The 6,171-nt window shown below is 38.2% G+C and overlaps 1 pseudogene; it reads left to right on the top strand.

The window, feature by feature from the left end:
* The first annotated feature begins 259 nt into the window (after positions 1 to 259).
* Positions 260 to 1,887, top strand: LOC129039029 (large ribosomal subunit protein uL14-like; annotated as a pseudogene).
* Positions 1,888 to 6,171: the final 4,284 nt, after the last annotated feature.

Below are 6,171 nucleotides of genomic sequence, written 5' to 3'. Positions count from 1 at the left end.
GTCCCACCAGAGAGGACTTACGTTCATTTTGTTACAGATATTACGAGCTTGGGAGTTCTCAGCCACATAAGAGACATAAATGTGAAACTCTGCCTTCAAGGAGAGCAGGTGTCTGGGGGAATCCTATCCCTTTATTCAAATACAAGTAAAAACAGACAAGCTTCCTTGATATCCCTCTTTGCTGAAGGGTTGATCTTGTTTTTAGTTGCTGCCCTTATTCTGAAAATATAGTAGTAGTTCTTTGATAGTTTTCGGCTTTATGTGCAAAGCCTCCATCATGATCTCCGAGGTAGACAAACCTAAGGACAGCTGCAATGTGAACTGAAGAATACTTCTGGTTTTCAATTCTCTATTCATTTTTGCTCCAGGATTTATGTTATTATAAGCTCAGCTATGCATTTAGAAGACTATTTTCTGTATTTAATCATACTTTCATGGTATTTTATAATGAAAAGGTTTTTGGATGATCTAATCTGCTACAATGCTACAGCATTTCTGTAATACTAGAAACGTGAGATGGGGTCTACCTTTAATAATCAAAATGGACTGAGTTATTACTATTTCTTAAGTATGGCTATTACCATATTAAATGAATTAACTAATCTTCTCAACTCTGTGAGGTGTAGGTACTACTTACTGTCTCCACTGTTAGTCTAGGTCCTCCAAGACAAAGGTGACAAGACCAGAATAAATGTGCAAGTATGTTCAGGGAAATGCCTTTGAAAAAGAAATGGGGGAAAGAGGGTAAAGGCTGGGAGAATCATTATATCATAACCCAAGATTGACTCTGAGTGAAGGAGAAAGGGAGAAAAGGCTGGGTAGAAATATCTTAGACTACACAGCAGTTTCGGAAATGTTCAGCAAAGTCTTTGGAGAGTCTTTGAGCCACAGTTGCTTAAGAAAGGAGTCCCGTGTCTCTCGGGAATAGATGTACCTTAGTATCCCTGCCATTTTCAGTCATTACTGGGGAGCAGCCCGGAAGAGATGTGACCCTGGCACACATGCCATGATGGATTCCAAACTGCAGCAACTGGGACCCTTGGCTAGTTATGTCCTCTGTACTGGAAGGTCTGCCAGGTGCATTTTAATGCCACCACACCCACTCTATGCATGAGTAAGCAAACACAAAGAGGTTGACCAACATGCTCAAGAACACACAGCTGGCACATAGTGGAAACGGGATTCCAACCTGGGTACTTTGACTCTGGGACACAACTTCTTAACAACTATGTCATGCTTTTTTGTTGTTAAATAAGATTTTATTGCATTGAAAATTCACATTCTTTGTACAGAAAGAATATTAAGTTAAACAATTGTGCATATAGTTTGTATTCTTTCAGGGTGAAAGTTATAAATTAATTGGATTCATGGGCCTGTACAAGAGAGAAAATCACACTTAAAAAGGCCTTAAGGTGCTTTCTTCTTCTTTCTGGCATTGAAGACGTTGAAGCGAGGATGTGGTGGGTCCTCTGGTGCGAAATTCCGGATTTCCTTGGGTCTTCTGGTAGGAGCTGCGATCAATTGTGCTGACAACACAGGAGCCAAAAACCTGTATATCATCTCCGTGAAAGGGGATCAAGGGATGGCTGAACAGACTTCCCGCTGCTGGTGTGGGTGACATGGTGATGGCCACAGTCAAGAAAGGCAAACCAGAGCTCAGAAAAAAGGTACATCCAGCAGTGGTCATTCGACAACGAAAGTCATACCGTAGAAAAGATGGCTTGTTTCTTTATTTTGAAGATAATGCAGGGGTCACAGTGAACAATAAAGGCAAGATGAAAGGTTCTGCCATTACAGGACCAGTAGCAAAGGAGTGTGCAGACTTGTGGCCCCGGATTGTGTCCAATGCTGGCAGCATTGCATGATTCTCCAGTATATTTGTAAAAAATAAAAAAACTTTAAACCCATTAAAAAAAAAGGCCTTAAGGTGTGGGGCACTTCAAAGGCAGGGGCCTATGGATTTGCCAGTGACCTTTAAAATGTGACTGTATTGCTGAGAGTTCAATGATTATTGATGTATATTCCCTTTCTCCTCAGTCTACTTAGTTACACATTAATATTGTCTCTTCCCTTGTAGGCTGTCTTTATCTTTCCCTCTGTGACACAGACATCTAGCTGCCTACCCAGTATCCAGTATTCCTTCATAACTACTAATTGCCAGTCCCTAAAAAGCCAACAACAATAATATACCATCTACATATCCCTACCTCTCTTATTCAGGATGGCCATCTGACTAACTTCTGAGTAAAAAATGGCGGGCAGAGCTTTCAGGAAACTCTAAAAGGGGCTGACTCAACTAATCTGTACCTTGTGTCCTCAGGGTCCCAGCAAAGAAACGGATGTCACACTGAACTTAGTAAAACTTAGGATGGTGTTATATGTGGGACTACTGACAAATGTGGGCAGAATATATGAAAATCATGAAGAACAGCATAGAAACACAATATTAGAGTCAGCTGAGCTGTTATCTCTAAACCTGAACAGGTAAGAAGAGAGACAGGTACAGCAGACTATCTTGAGAAGGGTGACCTTCAAGTCAAGAGATACAGCCAGCAAGAGATGACTCTTTCGGAAGGGAGTTTGGGGGAGTAGGGGGAGATATACTTCTTAGGTGCAAAGTTCTACAAATTATTAAAAATGTATGAAGTTGTGTATCTATCACTGAAATGAAGAGATAGAGTATTTTTTAAGTTTTCTCATGCCCTTTATAGTCAATCCCATACCATACTACCAGCCCCTGGCAACTACTGATCTGTTTTCTATCTCTACTATTTTGCCTTTTCTATAACGTCATGCCGCATTTTGAATCTGGCTTCTTTCACTTAGCATAATACCTCTGCATTTATGACTAGTTCATTCCTTTTTATTGTTGAGTAGTATTCCATTGTGCCGATATACCGTAACTTGTTTATCCATTCATAGTAGAACAATATTTGGATTGTTTCCAGTTTTGGGCAATTATGAATAAAACTGTAAATATTTAGGTACAGTAGTCCCCCTTTTTTCACGGGGGATACATTCCGAGATTCCTGGTGGATGCCCGAAACTGCAGATAGTACTAAATCCTATGCCATATACTATTGTTTTTTGATCTGATAACTACTATGTGACTAATGAGGAGATAGCACAGACAGTGTGAATACACTGTACAAGGGGATGATTCACATCCCAGGCAGGACTGAGCAGGACAGCAAGATATTTCACCAAGCTGATCTCAACTGCATGAAACTCAAAACTTATGAATTATTTCTGGAATTTTCTATTTTCAGACTCTGGTTAACTGTATGTAACTGAAACCATGGGAAACAAGACCATGGATAAGAAGAGACTCCTGTATAGGTTTTTGTGTGAATACACAGTTTCATTTCTCATGGGTATACACTTAGCAATAGGATTACCGGGTCACACGGTAAATGTAGATTTAGCGTTTTAAGAAACTGCTGAACTGTTCTCCAATGTGTCTATACCATTTTACATTCCCACCAGCAATGAATGAAAGTTCCAGTTACTCTGCAACATCACCAGCACTTAGTATGATCAGCTTTTAAAAATTGTCATTGTAGTAGTTTGTGGTGATATCTTATCGTGGTTTTAATTTGCATTTTCCCATTGGCAAATTATGTTGGGCATCTTTTCGTGAGCTTATTTGCTACCCATGTCTTTGAAATAGCTGTTCAAGTCATTCATAATTGGATTGTTTTTGTTTCTATTACTTAGTTATGAGAGTTCTTTATATATTCTGGGTATTCCTGATCAGGTATATGTTTTGCAAATATTCTCTCAATCTTTTTTTATTTTTATGGTGTTTTTCAAAGAGCAAAATAGTTAAATGTATAAAGTACAATTTGTCAAGTTTCTTCTATGGCTCACGTTTTTTATGTCCTATCTTAGAAATCTTTGTGAAGCCCAAGGTCACAAAGATCATCCCCTATATTTTCTTGTAGAAATTTTATGGTTTTTAGACTTTTACAATTGCGTCAATAATCCATTTCAAGTTCATGTGTGTATGTGGTACAAGAGATGGGTTAACATTTGTTACCAATTATTTCATTACCATTTGTTGAAAAGACTATTCTTTCTCTGTTGAATTCAACCTTTATTGAAAATCAGTTGACCATATAAGTGTGGGTTTATTCTGTTCCTCTGATCTATTTCTCTGTCCTTTTGCCAATTTCATGCTGTCTTCATTACTACAGCTTCATAGCAAACTTGGAAATCAAGTGGTATAAGTCCTCCAACTTTCTTCTTGTTTCTCAAAATTGTTTTGACTATTCCTGTCATTGCTTTTCCATATAAATTTTAGAATCAGCTTTTCTGTTTCTACAAAAACCTTTCTAGGATCTGGGGATTGTGTTAAACTTATAAAAAGATGTCAATTCTTCCCAAATTGGTTTATGTTTGTTTTGGGTTTTGGGTGTTTTTTGAGGTTGGGAGGGTTTGGTTTTTTGTGTTTGGTTTTTTTTAACTTCAGGTGTACATGTGCAGGATGTACAGGTTTGTTACATACATAAACTTGTGTCATGGGGGTTTGTCGTACAGATTATTTCATCACCCAGGTGTTAAGCCTAGTATCCACTAGTTAGTTTTCTTGATCTTCCCCCTCCTCCCACCCTCTTCCCTCTGATAGGCCCCAATGTGTCGTTCCCCTCTATGTGTCCATGTGTTTTCATCATTTAGCTCCTATATATAAGTGATAACTTGTGATATTTGGTTTTCTGTTCCTGCATTAGTTTGCTAAGGATAATGGCCTCCAGCTCCATCCATGTCCCTGCAAAGGACAAGATCTCGTTCTTTTTGGTGGCTGCATAGTATTCCATGGAGTATTTGTACCACATTTTCTTTACCCAGTCTATCATTGATAGGCATTTGGGTTGATTCCATGTCTTTACTATTGTGAATGGTGCTGCAGTGAACATACATGTGCACAGATCTTTATAACAGAACAATGTATATTCCTTTGGGTATACACCCAGTAATGGGATTGCTGAGTTGAATGGTATTTCTGTCTTTAGGTCTCTGAAGAATCACCACACTGTCTCCCACAATGGTTCCACTAATTTACACTCCCACCAACAGTGTGGAAGTGTTCCTTTGAGAATTGACATCTTAACAATATTGAGTCTTCCAATCTAGAAGACAGTATGTCTATTTATTTAGGTCTTTGATTTCTCTCACTGTTTTAATAATTTTCAGCATAAGCCTTGCACATATTTTGATTTATCTCTAAATATTTTGTGAGCTTTTTTGGTGCTAGTATACATGGCATTTCTCTTTAAATTTAAATTTATAATTGTTCATTGCTAGTATGCAGAAATTGACTTTTGTACATTCACCTTGTATTCTGCAACCAGGATAAGCTCAACAGTAGCTTTTATTTTATATTTTTTAGGACATCCTGGGTAAATAATCATGTTGCCTGCAACTAGTTTTATTTATTCCTTTCCAATTCATATAACTTTTATTTCTTTTTTTTCTTGCCTTATTGTGCTGGCTAGACTCCCCAGTATAATGTTGAATAGAAACAGGTATTTCTCTTATATATGTACATGATTGATATATGATAAATCTGTCTAAGCATAAAAAGCTGGCCATGGTGGCTCATGCCTGTAATCCCAGCACTTTGGGAGGCTGAGGTAGTAGGATCATTTGAGCCTAGCTGTTCAAGACCAGCCTGGGCAACATAGTGAGACCTATTCTCTACAAATAATTAAAAAAAAAAAAAATAGCCAGGCATGGTAGCACATGCCTGTAGTCCTAGCTACTCTGGAGGTTAGGGCAGGAGGATTGCTTGAGCCCTGGAGGTCGAGGCTGCAATGAGCCATGATTGTGCCACTGCACTCCAGCCTGGGTGACAGAGCTGAGTCCCCATCTCTGAAAAAATAAATAAATAAAAAGCATAAAAGAGCTCTTTCAATATACAATAAAAAAATCAAAACAACAGAAGAGCATTTTGTCATAGTTTAATTGGAAGTTTCTTTTTTATATCTGTTACACCTAAAGTAAAGGTGTGTTTTACTATTGAGGGTGTTAGATATGATGAAATCTTATAATAGTTAGAGCAGCTACATTTCATATTCATAGACTATGATATGAACAGAGCACCTGGAGTTGTACAATGTGGAGGCCTTGGTATTATGTTACATGTGCCTGGGGGCTTCATAATTTACACTG

This window comes from Pongo pygmaeus, chromosome 5, assembly GCF_028885625.2.
Source record: "Pongo pygmaeus isolate AG05252 chromosome 5, NHGRI_mPonPyg2-v2.0_pri, whole genome shotgun sequence".
Taxonomy (NCBI): Eukaryota; Metazoa; Chordata; class Mammalia; order Primates; family Hominidae; genus Pongo; species Pongo pygmaeus.
The sequence above is the reverse complement of the archived record's forward strand: the minus strand, read 5'-3'. Positions and strand labels throughout refer to the sequence as shown.